We start from the raw sequence: 17,899 nt of genomic DNA on the forward strand, positions 1-17,899 counted from the left end.
GTAAAGCCACATAAAGATGGAAAATACACAGAGAATCTTGATACTGTATGCTATTTTGCAATTGCTTTCCATTGCTTGAATGCTGAGGATGGAGCAACAGCTGCTAAAAGATATTTGTTTATAAATGCTGCTAAACTAATCCAAGATAGGTATTTTAAAAATACTTGACTTTAAAATTGAAGTAAAAAAGTATGTTACTTTGTAGAAGAGATTTTGCTTTTCTTTCCACAGGAAATGAGAGGCTGTGGATTCATTCTGAGTTAAGAAAAATCCAGTTTGATCAAGGAAGACCACCTTTTCTGGTAGGAACAGAAGGCCTGGATGTCAGAGTTCTACATCCAGAAAAGATTCAAGACTGCTGCCTGAGATGATCAAGACTCACAGGATACTCCAGTCAAGACTTGATAATACCTCTAAATTTTCTTTAGGTCCCCATAAGATTATCAGTGTCCCTAACCAGCAGGAAGTAACCTGGAAAATTATACCCACATTCCCCCAAAATGGACTATGGATATTTTCCTTTGTTAAAAAAAAAAAAAGGGGGAAGTGGTGCGGGAGAATTGTCTGTATTCTGTCAGTCATGTTTTAAATAAATGCTGATTGACCAGACAGGAAGTATAGGTGGGGTGATAAGAATAGGAGAATTCTGGGAAGGAGGAAACCCATTCCACCCAGTTCTGCCCAGACCACTGAAGAGGCGAGATGGGAGCTGTTCCACTGAGAAAGGTACCAAGCCATGTGGCTAACATAGATAAGAATAATGGGTTAATATACGCTACAAGATAGTTAATAAGCAACCTGAGCTAATGGGCAAATCAGTTTTATAACTTATGAAGATCTCTGTGTGATTTTCTTTGGGGTTTGCCAGCTGTGGGGAACTGGGTAGGACATAAACCCCAACAAGCTGGCCTTCATGTTACAGGACAACTAGACAAGAAGTAGAGGTGGGGCAAGAATAGGAGAATTCTGGGAAAGAGAAAGCCAATTCCTCTGCAGTCCTGCCCAGACACAGAAGGAAGATGTGACCTGCCCCACTGATAAAGGTACTGAGTCATGTGGCTAACGTAGATAATAATGATGGGTTAATATAAGATATAAAAGTTAGTAAGAAGCCTAAACTAATGGCCAATCAGTTTATCATTAATATAGACCTCTGTGTGATTTCTTTGGGGCTTAACAACTATAGTAACTGGGCAGGACAAAACCTCCTAATAACAGGATGGTAACGGTAAGGGAAATGTGCCCTCAACACCCACCCCTTGCCACCTAAAATACATGAAAGGGTCAAACCTGGGGCCATGAGAATTGAAGAGTTTGTTCTCTCTTCACCAGGTGGCTGGGCAAAACCAGCTGCCCTGGTACTGTGAATGTGGGTTGGCTGAAACTGAGGGTGTAATAACAGGAGAACTGGTCCCATTCCTTGCTATCTGTTGTATTGAGTGAGAGAGCCAGGACTGTTCTGGAGAGTGATCCCAGGTAGTGATGGTGAGGGAAAGCTGGTAGGCAGACCAATCCAGCTAACACTCAGATCCAGAACCTGGTCTATGAGTTGGACCACCCCAACATCCACCAAATCTATGAACTGTTAGAACATGTGATGAGGCCAGACAGCAGACCCAGAGCTACTGGATCTCTATGACACTAGGCAAGAATGGGATATCCAAGTGCAAACCCAGTGATGGTCCAGTATCCAGGGTATAGCAGAAGCCAGAGGCCTTGAAATAGACCAATGAGCATTGCAATGAACACCTACAAGTTAAGGTGTATGGACTAAAGGGTATACAGTGTGACTTGCTATTTCACACAACACCATTCATGCTGAGAGGCATTTTGTTTGTTTGTTTTTGCTTTGATTTTTCTTTTAAATTTTATTTTATTTTGGGGTGGAGGTTGCAAGGGCAGAAGGTAGAAATGGGGGGATGGGAAGATGATTCGGATCAAGGATGCATGGTGCAAAATCCACAAAGAATCAATAAAAAGATAAATGAAAAATCCTACTGGTTTAATTATAAAGTATTAGTATGAAAACAGTTCTGTCTGCAACATAGCCTCATTAAACACATGCCATAACGTCATTATAATAAATATGAAAAATCTAGATTAATTTCAAATTCTAAGTGGAGAAGGAATTTAATTAATAAAGCAACTGCAGATATTTAAAAATTTACTATAATTGGATCATGAATATATATGCTAGCAGCATTCGTGACAGTCACCAGATGGAACCAAACCAAGTTGGTCATCACTGCAACCAAATACCCAAGATGGCTAATTTATGGACTTCAGAGGATTATTTTGGTTTGTTGTTTCAACTATTTCAGTGCACTGCTGGTTTCTAGTCTGTGGCAAGAAAAGAGATTCACCTTGGTTCCTGGGTTCAGAGGTTCTGTCTCATGGTTTACTGTCTTTGTTTCAGGTTCCATGATGGCACAGAACATTATTATAGCTTGGCTCTTTTGCAGGAGTGTCTCAGTCAAATATTTTGTTGCAATAAGAATAATTTGGTTCCAATTAACTTATATAATATACAGTATTTCATTATAGTTATTTATGGAGTACCAGTAAGAGAAATTTTCTTGAAACTATGCAGAGCCATAAATGAGAAATATGAAGCAGAAAGGGATTTACAGTTTATCAACCTTTCTTTTATGACTTCTTATTTTGGAATTTTGTGTTCTATAATCTATAGATGATGTGTTCGCTGTTTATAAAAATTTATTTTAAGACAGCCATTATAATGTGTTTTAAAAGAAGACCATCCTGACAGGTGTGGGAACCTCTGCAATAGGATTTTGCTATAAGACTGAGCTCAATTCAGAATGTATAATGGCAACGTTTAGAAAAGGGCCAGGAAATACCCAATTAGTGAACAACTTAGAAACTCGGGAATGAGGGAAATACCATGCAAACTGACTTAATGGGATCCTTGCTGAAGCCAGGTCAGGGTAACTTGTAAACTACACAAAAAGAATAGATAAGGAGTCTAGTCAGATGTTGATGGCCATCAATCAGGAAGGGTGAAGTGTTCTTGTTAAACAGACTTGAAAAGAATCTTAACTCTAAACTGTAATTGAGGATATGCAGAGAAAGATCTAGGATACGATATATAACCCTAACTAATGTTAAACTGAGCACAACTGGGCATGAGGGCCCACACCTTTAATAGGAACACTTGGGGGGGGAAGAGGCAGGCGATCACTGTGAGTTCGATGTCAGCTTGTCTACAAAGCCAGTTCTATGACAGCCAGAACTGTTACACAGAGAAACAACAACAACAACAACAAAGCAAACGAAGTCTTTCAGGCCTATCCCTTGTTCAAGTAATGAAGAGAGAATCTCTTTAAATTGATTATGTTCAGTTTCTCAACCAATTGGCCTTTGTTCACTAAAAACCAACTGGATTGGCAGTTGGCACTTGGTGGTAAACTATGTTTACTCAGTAAGGTAGCAGCTAGTTATTTTTTAAGGCGAAATCCATGAAAATGAAAAGAGCAAAAGTCACTTTTTGAGTACAGAGAAATGGCTGATGATTAATTTCAATATTGAAACAACCTTAGAGTAACTCAATGAACTAAAACAGTAAACTCAAATTTGAATACACCATGAGAAAGTGAGACTTTGTAGCCAGATTGCAGGGTTGGGGCAGAGTCATTAGATGAAAAATTATTGAGAATAAACATGAAGATTGGAGGAGAGTCTGGCTTAACAGACCTAACAGAACAGAGTGATCAGGCATCTCATGAAACACTCAGAAAGGCAAATACTGGGGCTTGAGGATGAGTATGATATGAGATAGCTTTCCAAGGTAGCCAGAGAAGGAAATTTCCAGATGCTGGTAGTCTCAATAGATTCCAATCAGCTCTCAGGAAACACACATCCTTCACCCTTCAGAACACGAGTAAGGCGCTTTTGCCCTTTCTGCTAGTGAACTTCTCAATTCTATGTACCTTTATACATATTTTTGCTGTCTAAGAGACTGAATTCTGGGTAAGGATGACAGCTAAGAAAACCTTAACCTGTTGCTGGAAAGAGACCCTGGACTGCCCCCATGGATAGGCAAGGTGAGCAGACATGGTAGGTCGAGACTTGTAAGGCTAAATACTAAAAACAGTCTTGTCGCTGAGGCTCAGCTCAGTCAGCCTTCCTTGTTGGAAGACATAATTATCTCTCCTTTGCTGTCTTGACAGCTGAAGAAATAAACCTCAACTGCCTGCTCACTCTTCCTGTCCCCAGCAGGAAGTCTATGCTATGAGCAGCACAAGACCAATTCTGTTTTGAATTTGATGGAGACACCATGGAATCTTTAACTATTTGCAGTTTAATTCTGTTAACCATGTGACAGGGCTCTTTATCTGGTGGTGTCTTCTTCAATTTCTTTATATGGTGTCTCTACATGATTTTGTAGAGATTTAACTTTCTTGATTAGATTTATTCTTGGGTATTTTTTGTGAATACCATAAATCAGATTGTTTTCCAGATTAACTGATTGAACGTTTCATTTCCCCAAATTTCAATTTGATGTTTTTCAGTTTTTCTATCATTTTGTTAAATTACATATTCCTGACCTATATTGTCTTATTTCCTCTATTTTTTGTGCTCTTTTTAATTCATTCAGAGTTTATCCATATCTTCTGAATTCATTATAAATTCTTATAATACCTTTGAATTATTTCTCTGGAATTTCATCTATTCCACACATATTGGAATCTATTACTATGATTTTAAATTTTGAGGAGCTACATTGATTTCATGTTTCATATTTCTTCTGTTTCTTCACAGAAAATTCTGGTATAATCTTCCACTGGATGATGTTAGCATCTTGTATCCTTTCTTTTGAAAACTTTCACTAGTCAATACCCTCTGATTTTGAACATTTTCTTTAGGTAGAAAATTTTGAACACCTAATATCTCATGTTTTAATGTATTAATAAGACAAATTTATCTGAGAGGAAAAACACAAAGCAGGATTTAGGCTCTCTGAAGTTTCTTAAAATTGCCATGTTGTACATTTAACTCTTGTTACAATAGTAAGGTATACACTATATATTTTTACCGTAATTGCAAGAAATTAATTCATCACACTTAAGACCTTAAAACAGCTTTCTACCTATCACTAGTTTAATAGCTGCCTTGCTTTGGTTTATATCCTGAAGTTCTAGCAATTCCTCAAATAAATCTTCATTCTGGTATTCTTTCTCTGAAAATAAAAAAGATTTTTTCCTAATTACTTTATTTCAAGTATTTTTCTCAGTTATAATCGTATTCTTTCATGTGTTTTGTATTATACACATTGTCATGTAGTGCTATTGTCTACTTCTGTTTTAATTAATAACTCTCATTTTCTTACTCCCTTACTGAGATTAAATGAGTCATCAAAAGGGGGAATTTCAAGATGTTTAACCCATGGTGGAGAAATAGACTGATCTGACAGGCAACAAAAGAGAAATTATTCCTAGAAGATAAATAGGACTTGGAGATTTGTGAATTGCCAAATAGTTTAAAGTACAACTCAATGTGTATTCAGCAAAGGGAAGATAAGGAGAGAGTGCTGGTCTGATGATACTTTCTAGTAAGAGCACTGAATGAAAACAACAAACAGAGTGGGCCCAGAATAAACAGCCACATAAGCCTGGGTAGCAAGGAAACTTTTTAAAAGAACAAACCACTCATGCCTCAATTTCCTATTGAAAAATTATGAACATATTTCCACTAGAATAGCATATGATATTAGAGTGTATGGTAAAAATAAAGATTATTATTAGATTGCTTAAGCCTAAGTAATTCTGGCAAAGTGAGAGAATTCATTTATGCTCTTTGCTATAATTATTCAGAAACTAGAGACATCTAATTAGTCTTCACTTTTTGCAAAATTATAGACAACTGGAATCCTGAGGTCTATTTATGATTTATGTTTCTGTGAGTAGTTCTAAGTTTATGTTCGGTCACATAAGAGACTCATCAATCGAGGGAAGTAGATAGAGATATCTAATTCTCCAAGCCAGCTGTTCATGGAGGAATAACCAGGCCAAACCAGGCTTAAGTGATTCAATAATGACATTTAATTCATCATTTTACACAAGGAAGAAATAATTGCTACTGTATAAGAGCTTAATATGAAGACATTGGAATCAAAGGAAAGACGTGGGCATTGTACGGTGAAAAAAAATAAGTCGTGGTACTGAAGGCCTTTGGAAGGATCCCCAATGGATCTTGTTATTCCATTGTGAGATTTTACTTTCCCACCTGAAGAGGAAAACGTCAGAGTGAAATACTAAATCAAGAGTACACTAAGCTGTAGCCGGTGTAACTATACTTATGAAAAGTATTACTGAAATGGTTTTTCCAACCTTCTTCGCATTATATTTTTCTCCCTTGACTTATTAAGCACAAGAAGGAAAAAACAGAACTTGTGAGTTAGAAACTAGGAGATCTTCTCGCAATAGGCAGTCAAACTGAACATTCATACACCAACCAAATCTAATAACTTCAATTATCACAGAATTACGATATTGACTAGAGTTAGCTTAAGAACATAACCTGGATGGAGGGGGGAGGACCTTGGACTTCCCACGGTGCAGGGAACTCTGACTGCTCTTAGGACTGGAGAAGGAGGGGGAGGGAAATGGGAGGTGGGGTGGAGTTGGAAATTTTTAATAAATAAATAAAAAGAAACAAAAAAAAACAAAAACAAAAACAAAAAAGAACATAACAAAAATACAGTCCAAATCATACTGTATGTCAAAGTCATCATAATTTTGGAGATTTATAAATTCGTTCAATGACACAAAAGCGACAGCTTCTCAGAAGCAGTTTGTCTGTGGTGGAGGCAGACTGGAGACATAGAGGAAACTGTTCGCATGCCTCTACAGGCAACTATCAGGTTTTCTCAGATGCCCCCACACTCTGCTTGGCATCCAGGTGAAGTTCATCCACTCTAGCGATGATGATCCACTTGTACCAACGTAGTACTTGGATCCTCAGGAATTAAATAAGCATTGGAGGCCCTCCTGCACTGACCCAGAACACTGCAACCTTGGGAACGGCTCTGAGTTGCAAGTTCACATTGCGATCCCCAACAAAGAAAACATGGCTAACCTGCACTGACCCGAACACTGCAACCTTTGGAAGGAATCTGAGCTGCAAGTTCACATTGCAATGCCCGGTGCAAAGTAAACATTGAAAGTCCTTCAGTGCTGACTCAGGGAACTGTAACCTCCAGGAGGGACTGAGCTGCCGACTAGCTCTGAGTTAAAGAGATCCCGGTGTCATGAGATCTCTCTTCTTAAACAACAACCCTGCTAAGATTCCGTACAAGACCATCATCTGTGCCCCCTTGCAGTTTTTGATTGGCATTACTCTCATCGTGACAGGCTGCCTTCTGCTGCACGGCTGCATCAGCCACGTGGGGACCAGCCGAGCCACTGCCATCCTGATTGTGGGCTTCTTGGAGTCTGTGCCAAGGTGTTACCATCTGATCATCATCTGTAGATCCTGCAGAGGCTTACAGTGACCTTCCAGACTGAGGACTGATCCACAACAGCAGGGAAAGGGCTTACCGGTGGTGCCGAACAAACCTGCAAGGCACTGGCGGGAGAAAAACAGCATCTGGAATTAAGGAATTCTGTAGCTTTGTAAACAATAAATAAAATTATGATTATAGTTTACAAGTTCATTTCAAGAAGTGTTTGAACTTACAGCTAGCCAAAGGTCAAACTATGTCAACTTTTAATCCCCCAATCCTCCCAAAAACACGTGTTAAAATTTCTACATGGATATTTATAGTAAGAGAAGAGCATGAAATCCTGAATCTGTGTGGTAGTGTGGGGACACCACCATCCTATGCAGAACTGAACATACATTATATACTCCTGGGTGACAGTTTTACTATGTGGCCACTGGAAAAGGCTGATACCAATTTTGTTATAATAATTGATTTTTAGATTTACAATCCTTACTTATCTCTTACTTTATAGTCTAGGTATGGTTTAGTAAAACCAAATATCATTTGAGAAAAAATACTATTGCTTTGTTGTACAGAGGCCCTTTTGCTTTTAGAACAAAACTTACATAAATTCTTTCTTAGCCACGCAGCTTTGGAAAGATTACCATAACACAGTAAGAATTTGGAAGCACAGTTCCTACTGTTTGAGATCCTAGTAAGTAAAGAATTTTAGATCAGTGGAATGAGACAGGAATGATCTAAGAAAAGTTAATTCTTCTCTGGAAAATAAGCTTCTTTCCTCCCTCTCCCTTTCCACTTCTACAGGTGACAGAGTCAGCCTGGGGGTCAAAAGAGTGGGAGAGCTGGCGCTGGTGGTGTGAGTGCAGGTGAGCTGGCCCTGCTCCTTTTTATCTGCTGCATTGGGTGAGGTAGCCAGGGCAGCGAAGTAGTGCTCACCTTGGTAGTGACAATGAGGGAAAGCTGGCAGACTGGCAAACGCAGCTACCATCCAGGCCCAGAATTTGGGCTATGCCTTGGTCCACCCAACACTCACTGAATCTATGTACTGTTGGAGCATGTGATGAGACCAGACCTGCAGATCCAGAGCTACAGGATCTCTATGACACAAGGCAACAATGGGATATCCAAGAGGAGTCCCAGTGAGGGCCCAGTATCCAGGGTATAGCAGAAGCCAGAGGCCTTGAACCAGACCAATGAGCATTGCAATGAACACTTACAAGTAAAGACGTATGGACTAAAAAGTATACTGTGTGACTGACTGTTTCACATACAACTTCCACACCAAGACCTTCTGTTTGCTTTTGTTTTGTGTTTTTTTCTTTTTTCTTTCATTTTATTTTGGGTGGCAGTTGCAATGGCAGAGGGGGAGATGAATAGGATTGGGAAACGTGATGTGAAATCCACAAGAATCAGTAAAAAGATTTTGAATAGGCTTCTTTAGAAGAACATAGATGAAATTAACTATAAATTACCAACAATTGCTGCCATTCACTTTAATCTAATATGAGGAGCATCATCCCTGATAAGAAACGGATTATTCTTATAAGGCTGCAGTCTCAGCATGAAGCATGGCACTGGAATGGTGCTTATTTGTAATAGCCTCTCAAATAGGGCAGATCCAGGATTTATGGAAGCTGGAGCATATTTATTTTGGAGAAGTGTTCTACTAAGAAAATACAAAATTATAAATATGAAATTTATGAAAAAGCCTAGCAAGAATGGGGTTTGAACCTAAGATTCATTTACCTCAAACTAAATCTGACTTTGGTACAGAGGATAAACAATCAACAGGAGGGGACTGTGTGGACATGTCTGCCATAGAGCTGCTTGGCACTTGATAATGGGACAGTAGTGAAATCAATGATGTCATATAGAGCTGAGGGTATAGCATTTAAAAAACATATTACTGGGCTGGGGAGACAGCTCAGCAGTTAAGAGCACTGCCTGCTATTCCAGGAGTTGTGTTGGTTATATGGCAGGATGGAGAACAAAAGTCCATCTACACTTCTCTAGTATGAAAAGAACATTTTATTATTATGTCACATAACTTCAGTGTTCATTTGATCTGCATTTGCTAGATCACGGGTTAGCTTTTTAAATGTCCATGGAAGGTAGCTAAGGACTTGCTTTTTCTGTAAAAGTTTATAGAGCTAATTGGTTGTGTCGACATGAAAACCACAGTATGTTTGTTGGGTTTCCCTATGATATTGTACTTGTGGGTGTTCTCTGGCATCTCCACACTTTTGGGTGGAGGGAGCAAGTGCCTCTTGTCTTTGGCATCCTTATCCTCAGGTTCTCATAAAATCCCTAAGCTAAAGGTTTGCCAAGGTTGTGAGAGAAGCAGCAGGTAACAAAGAATTATGAATTTGAGGGGTAATGTCAGTAGGCAAAGCTAAATGATGATAAAACATTTCAAAAACAGCGAATACCAAAAGAAACAAAACCAAAATGCCCTCTAAGTTTCTAAACAGAACAAAATTCTTTTAGAGGTGTGAAAGCAAGCAAAGAAACCAAACCAAAATGCCTAGAAAAATATGCTCTCGGCACAAAGAAACAGATACTTTAAACAAAATCAAAGTAGAATCCTTCACCTCTCTCAAAGTAAGATCCCTCCTAACTAGCTCATAATAAGCAAAATTGACCACTGACCAAGCTAAGGGAGGGACCTGAAAGAATTCATCAACAATCCAGGAAGAACTAACAGCAGGTGTCCTGTATTCAATGGGTTCATCCAGGCATCTAGATTCCGCCTGGGTGATTCCTCCATGGAAGTGAGGACCAATCTCAACATCACACATTGTGGCACCATAATCATTGATGAAAATCCACATCTCTCATCTTAAATGGTGTGAGGGATCATTTATTCCCTCACATTTTGAGTGCCTGTAACAGAGGAACCCAGATTTATGTTTCCCTAAATTCCATGTGCAATGTGGATGCAGTTTCATAAAGTTTTTATAGTTTCATAAACAAAAGAAACCATGAATCAAGGCAAGTTTAAAATACTTTGATGGGTACATCAGAGAGAAAGAGAGATACGATCATACGTGTGGAGCTATTCTGTTCTTCTAGGATGCTATCCTGTGACATTTGGCAGAAGTTAGTGGTCTGCTAAGCTTTTACAAAGGGTTTATCTGTTGTCACAAGATTTCAGATGCATCACAGTGGCACAAGAACTGGCTGCTCTAGAGGACCAGAACTTGGCCCATGATGAGGCAATTAGCTTCTGAACCTTCAACATTCCAGTCTCTCCACAGTACTGAATTCTAATCTGCTGCTTGATCTCTGCAGACACTGATTCGCAGGTAGATGCAGCTTCCTTTCAGAAGTTGGCATTCACAGTAGGTTGGCTCGGTGAGATGCATATGCACTGTGAGTCTGCATTTTGGGCTCTCCTGGTGCCTGAAACAGTATCTATTCCCATGCCATTGTCAGCTAACTACTGGTTTCACTTGGTACACTCAGTACCCCACCAGTGTCTATTTCTCTCACAATGTGACAGATACACAGAGAATGATAGTCTTCTCACTAGGTCAGACCTCATACTTCATACCATGCCTGGATCAACATGTCACACCCTTAAAGTCCTCCAGCACCAGATCACAGTTCCTCCTAATCTGTACTTTATGCTGAAGACTTGCTGGTCTAGCCTTTCTAAAAGAAAACCATGTGGGTCTGGTTTGGATTGGCTGAACTATAAAGAAGGACAGATACTTCACCAAATCACAAAACTAGACGCTTCATTTTAGTTCCTGCCCTAGAATCACAGCAACAGAGATGCTTGATTTTTTTTCAAAGAAAGGCCAGCCTGGGGTTGGTATGGAAATAGGAACCTTCAACCTGCACAGACAGTAGGACCCAGAAGTTGATCACTTAATAGATCTCACCCAAGCTCTGTATTGCTTCACTCCATAACTTTACTCTCCCTACAGTCAGATTTTTTTTCCTTGACTTCTATGAAAAACTACACTTGGAAGCAAGAAGAAAAAAAAAAACCAAGAACCTGAGGAAGCAGAGAAACCATGGGAATGAGTGGCAGCAGCATCTCCTCAGGATCCTGGTCCACTGTCACCTGAGTACCCCCAATAGGAACAAACGTCAGACACTGAAACCCAAGGCACAGTGAGCCCGTCTTGGGCCCGCCTGTCTAGAGCCATCCTGTCTCTGGAAGATCTCAAGGGACCAGAAGTGCCATCCTCCCCTCCTCTGCTTTCTCTGGAGTCTCACTACAATCTTCCCCCGACTATATCGACCCAGGACCCTTGGCTTCATCACAGGCAGAGAAGATCCCTGGTGGAATTCCTGGCACTGCAACACCACCTCATTCTGATCGTTGGGAACCATATTCTGCTTCTTCTTTTTTTATTATTAATTTATTAGAGTTTCCACTTCTGCCCCTCCCCCTAATACCCTCCACTCTCCCCACTCCCTCTCCTCCTCTGTCTCCATCCCTAAGAGCAGTTAGAGTTTCCTGCCCTGTGGGAAGTTCAAGTTCCTCCCCCCTCCCTCCAGGTCTAGGAAGGTGAGCATCCAAACAGACTAGGATCCCAAAAAGCCAGTACATGCAGAGGAAACAAGTCCCAATGCCATTATCAATGGCTTCTCAGACAGTCCCCGTGCCAGCCACATTCAGAGAATCCGGTTTGATCACGTGCTCATTCAGTCCCAGTTTAGCTGGCTTTGGTGAGCTCTCATTAGATCAGTCCCCTTGTATCAGTGGGTGAACGCACTCCTCACGGTCCTGCCTTCCTTGTTCATGTTCTCTCTCCTTCTGCTCCTCATTTGGACCTTGGGGGCTCAGTCCAGTGCTTCAATGTGGGTCTCTGTCTCAATCTCCATCCATCGTCGGGTGAAGTTTCCCTCTGATCCTGCCTTCCTTGCTCACGTTCTCCCTCCTTCTGCTTCTCATTTGGACCTAGGGAGTTAAGTCCAATGTTCCAATGTGGGTCTCTGTCTCTGTCTCCATCCATCGCCAGATGAAGGTTCTAAGGTGATATGCAAAATATTCATCAGTATGGTTATGGGCCAAGGCCAGTTCAGGCACCCTCTCCTCTGCTGTCCAGGAAAGAGAGCACCTCTCCACAGTCTCAGTCACCCCAGTTTGACTTGTGTAAACCAGGGGATGTCAGCCATAAGAAGCCCAGGCCCAAAGTTCTGAAATTCAACTATTTACAGAAGAAGGTTTATACAGTAATTGTGATTCAGACTAACCTGAGTTTGATGCTAATGAAGTAGCTCCTAGTATGCTTGAGGTTGCCAAACCTACTGAGTACCAGCAGCAAGTCTGGTTTAAATCTGTAAGTATCAAGGGGAGTGGTGGCAGGGACAGTTTGACAAAGCAGGGCAGGGGCAAAGGGAGGAGAGTGTATCTGTGAAAATGTTTTGGAGACAAAGAACATAGAATTGGAAAGGATTGCATTTGAAAAAAGAAATATTACTGTGTATGATAGAATAGGCCTTTAGTCCCAGGACCTGGGAGGGGAGGTAGAGGCAGGCATATCTTCCTTATAGGTCTGCCTGGTCTACACAGCAAGGTCCAGGTCAGCTAAGGCAACACAGTGGGACCCTATATCAAAAACTAACAAACAGAGGAGAGGAAAGACAAAGAAAGTGAATTGGTGAGATAACTGTATCAAGCACACAAATCCAGGCCCCTTCTAATGATGCAATCAGGTCTTTGAAGACCCTAGGCACACCATTCAGATATTTTCTCTTTGTTTTGGGTCTCAGTATTGTTTGTTTTGTTTACTGTTGACTTGGAAAGAGGTATAAAGTCATGAAATATAAGACCCAACCCAGGGGGCTTGTAAAATATAACTACCTATAATGACAGTGTGCAATCTTGTAACCATCCCAGGACTTGCGTAGGTTGACTATGTGTTTAATCCCAGGCCAATGCTGGGGTGACTACCCATCCTCATTTTCTTAGGAGTGTCCTTCTATATAAGAACTGAAACACATCCTATATTCTACAGGAGACCGGAAGACCTGCTTACTTTTTTGAAAAAAAAAAAAACCACCCCAGTCTCTCTTTTAAACATGTGGTAGCCAACTCCCAAGTATGTTCTTTACATTTCATTATGGCTTTGATTTGAGAACTCACTCTAGTGTAGGTTTCTAGACATTTTTGCTTCCAGAATTATATAATCATAGTTGAATTTTGTGGCTACAAGCAATGTTAGAATACATCAAATGGGGGCTGAAGAGATGGTCAGTGCTTAAGAGTAGAGGCTGATGTTTTAGAAGACCCAGGTTCAATTTATTGTTCACAACTGACATAAGAAGTCCTTCTATATATGTGTTGCTTTTATTGGTTAATGAATAAAGAAACTGCATTAGCTTGTTGATAGGGCAGAGTAGAATTAGGTAGGAAAACCTATACTAAGTGATAGGAGAAAGGAGGCAGAGTCAAGAGAAGCATTGTAGCCTGTCTGAGACAGACCCTGGACGGAAACTTGCTGGTAAACCACATCCATGTGATGATACACAGATTAATAGAAATGGGTTAAACAGAGATGTAAGAGTTAGCTCATAATAAGCAAGAGCTAATGAAACAAGCAGAGATTTAATTAATATTGTTTTGTGTGATTGTTTTGGGTCTGTGCTTTCGAGAACAAACAAGCAGCATCTTACAACACACAACTGTCTGTAACCCCAATTTTAAGGGTTCTGAAGCCACTTTCTGAGCACTCTGGCATCAGGCACACACTGGTTGCACAGTCCAATGTTCAGGCAAAACACCCATACATGTTTAAAAATGTTAATAAATTTTAGAAAAAAGAAACAGTCAAATCAAGTCATTCTTTTTGTTTTGTTTTGCTTTGTTTTTCGAGACAAGATTTCTCTGTGTAGCTTTGGTGCCTGTCCTGGAAGTAGCTGTTGTAGACTAGGCTACCCTCAGATTCACAGAGATCTATCTGCCTGCCCCTGTCTCCCAAGTGCTGAGATTAAAGACATGCACCACCACAACCTAGCTAAGTTATTTTTTCTTAATATGAAAGATCTGACTCAGAAACTCATGGAGAACTTAATTTGCATGATTCTCAATTTTGTTTCATTCCTCATTACTCTTCACTAGTCATAAGAAATAGTAAATTTCCGTGATCCCCAAGATGAGAAGGTTCTTACCCTTAATCTTTGCCTAATTAGTTACTGACTCTTCAGAACTCAGCTGCCACGGAACTCCCTTGCAGTAGTGAATTCTTTTATTTTATGATACTTTGCGACATTTATAATTTTACAAATGTTTTTGAACTTATGTTTTGATGCCTGGCCCTCCCACTAGGGATCATCAGCCTCCAAAATATGCTTAAATCGCAGCAAGTACTAGAGGTTACATCTTCCAAATATAATGTGGGTGCATGTGAGTACTGGAAACACTACTCAAGTCCTCTCAAAGAACAGCAAATACTCTTAACCACTACATAACTCCAGGTCATAAAAAGTTTATTGTTAATTATGTATTTATGTGTGGGTGTATGCTTATGAATGTGGGTGCCCTTGGATGTCATGGTATTGGATCCCATGAAGGTGGTGCTTAGTTTCCACATTTCTTTTCAGCTGACAGTGTTTACTGACAAAACAGGAGGCAATGCAATTGATTTAATGATAATGGAAACAAAGTCTCAGGAAGCATAGGCTAGAGACCTTGCCATTATTTCCTCATTCCTTCATCCATCCATCCATCTATCCATTAACCCATCCATCCATCCATTCGTCTATCCATCCACTCATTCATCCATGCAGCCAGCCAGCCAGCCATCTATCCATCCATCCATTCATCTATCTATCCACCTATCCATCCGTCATTCATCCATCCGTCCACTCATCCATTCATCTATCCATTAATCCATCCATCCATTCAACTATATTTCCATCATCTGTCCATCCATCTACCCATTCGTCTTTCCATTCATCCATCCATCTATCCATCCATCCATTCATTCTTACTCTGTAAATCAATATTGTGTTGGGAGAAAATTGTACAGGAGTATGAAAAGCCCATGCTTCACCTGTAAATCTGGTGCATAAAAATATAGAGTATGAATTATGAACAAAGTATGACTAATTATTGGGAGGGTAAATGAAGTTTTGCTAATTTAATTGTGAAACAGAGTATATTAGAATGTCATAATTACCACTCCAGGAGAAGGCACACATAGAAGAATATTTGGACAGCATGAATTGGCCTTAATGAAAGGGAAAAAAGACACAGGTTGAGTGGGTGGATCTAGGAAGCATTGGGAGGGGAAGAAGAATATGATCAAAACATATATAAAATTCTCCAAGAACTAACAAAAATAGTTTAAAACAAGAGAAAAAAGTAAAGAATTTGGTGATTTGTCTTTTCCTGAACCTGGGCAGATAACACTATGAAATCTTTCTTTGGGAGTCTAAAAATATTGAAGAAAAATATTGCTTTGAAAACTATGATGTAGGAGGTTAAGAAAAGGCTCAGTAGCTAAGATCATGAGTTGCTCCTGCAGGACACCAGGATTTGGTAGCCGGTACTGACATGGTAGCACACCACCATGCATTAATTCCAGTTCTAGGGGATCCAATAATTTCTGACCTTCTCAAGAACCAGTTTGCAAATGATGCACATGCATGCATGTAAGCAAAGCGCTCACATGCATTAAATAAAATAAACCTTAAAATAAGATGTAGGTGCTAGAGAAATGGCTCTGCAGTTATGAACATGTACTGCTCTTGCAAAGGACTAGAGTTTGGTTTCCAGCACCAATATTAGGCAGCTCACAAAGCACCTACAACTCAAAATCCATGAGATCTGGCATGAGCACCTACTTTTGCATGCACATACATGCATAGACATAATTAGAAATCCTTTAAAATATATAAGGCAACAAGAACACAGCACCTAAAGAATTAACAGTATATGATATCAGATTATATTTTGTACGGGCAAGGATGAGGAACAGAAAGTAATTAAGGTAAGAGTAAAAAATATACATCGCTGTTAGTATATAGCAAGAAAATTTTAATTTCAGAAATGAAATGTGAATATAGTTGATGTGTATTATATATCTTGCTGTTATGTTTTCCTCTAATAACTTAAATATCCACATCATATCAGAAAATTTACTAAATAAAATTCTAGAGTAGGTTTTATCTGAAGTGGAAGAAATTAGCTCCTTTTCAAAATCTCTTAAGATTTCAAATTTTTAACTTTCCTAAAACACAACTGAATTTGCATGAAAAAATTTTAAATGTTCATGATGTATATGTTTATTTGGAATTTTCTTTGCTTGGTAGATATGATCATCTTTCTAATTGTGTTGACCATGATATTAGATGAACATCCTACAGATGCTGTTGAAATTATTGAAAATATAAGCAAATCCCAATGAAAGCTGTGTAAAGAGAAAAGTTCATAGCACTAAATGCCTACATAAAGAAGCTGGACATGACCTTAAGTATTTTTTTGACCATTTGAACTTCTTCTGTTGAGAATTCTCTGTTCAGTTCAGTACCCCATTTTTAAATTGGATTATTCAGAATTTTAATGTCTAGTTTCTTGAGTTCTTTATATATTTTGGAGATCAGGCCTTTGTCTGATGTGGGGTTGGTGAAGTTCTCCCACTCAATAGGTTACCTTTTTGTCTTAATGACAATGTCCTTTGCTTTATAGAAGCTTCTCAGTTTCAGGAGGTTCTGCTTATTCATTGTTTCTCTTATTGTCTGTGCTACTACAGTTATACATAGGAAGTTGTCTCCTGTGCCCATGTGTTGCAGTCAACTTCCCACTTTCTCTTCTATCAGGTTCAGTGTGGTCAGATTTATATTGAGGTCTTTAATGTATATGGACTTGAGTTTTGTGCATGGTGATAGGTATGGATTTATTTTCATTCTTCTACAGGTTGACATCCAGTTATGCCAGCACCATTTGTTAAAGATGCTTTCTTTCTTCCATTTTATAATTTTAGCTCCTTTGTCGAAAATCAGGTGTTCATAGGTTTGTGGATTAATATCCAGGTCTTCAATTCAATTCCATTGGTCAACATCTCTCAACTACCTTAGCAATCATGGAAATTCAAATCAAAACAACTTTGAGATAGCATCTTACACCTGTCAGAATGGCTAATAACAAAAACACAAATGATAATCTATACTGGAGAGAATGTGGAGTAAGGGGAACACTCATCCATTGCTGATGGGAATGTAAACTTGTGCAACCACTTTGGAAATGAGTGTGGCAGTTTCTCAGGAAACTGGGAGTCAACCTAACTCAGGATCCAGCAATTCTTCTCTTGGATATATACCCAAGAGATGCCCAATCATACTACAAAAGCATTTGTTCAACTATGTTAATGGCAGCACTATTTGTAATAGCCAGAACCTGGAAAAAGCCTAGGTGCCCCTCAATGGAAGAGTGTATAAAGTAGGAGTGGCAATATACACATCAGAGTTCTACTCAGT

General features: G+C 39.5%; 1 pseudogene; it reads left to right on the forward strand.

Annotated features, from left to right (window-relative positions):
* The first annotated feature begins 7,267 nt into the window (after window positions 1–7,267).
* The window catches only part of LOC148123536 (radial spoke head protein 4 homolog A-like), a 75,496-nt pseudogene continuing 64,864 nt past the window's right edge, over window positions 7,268–17,899 (forward strand).

This window comes from Myodes glareolus, chromosome 1 (assembly GCF_982192425.1).
Source record: "Myodes glareolus chromosome 1, mMyoGla1.1, whole genome shotgun sequence".
NCBI classification, from domain to species: Eukaryota; Metazoa; Chordata; class Mammalia; order Rodentia; family Cricetidae; genus Myodes; species Myodes glareolus.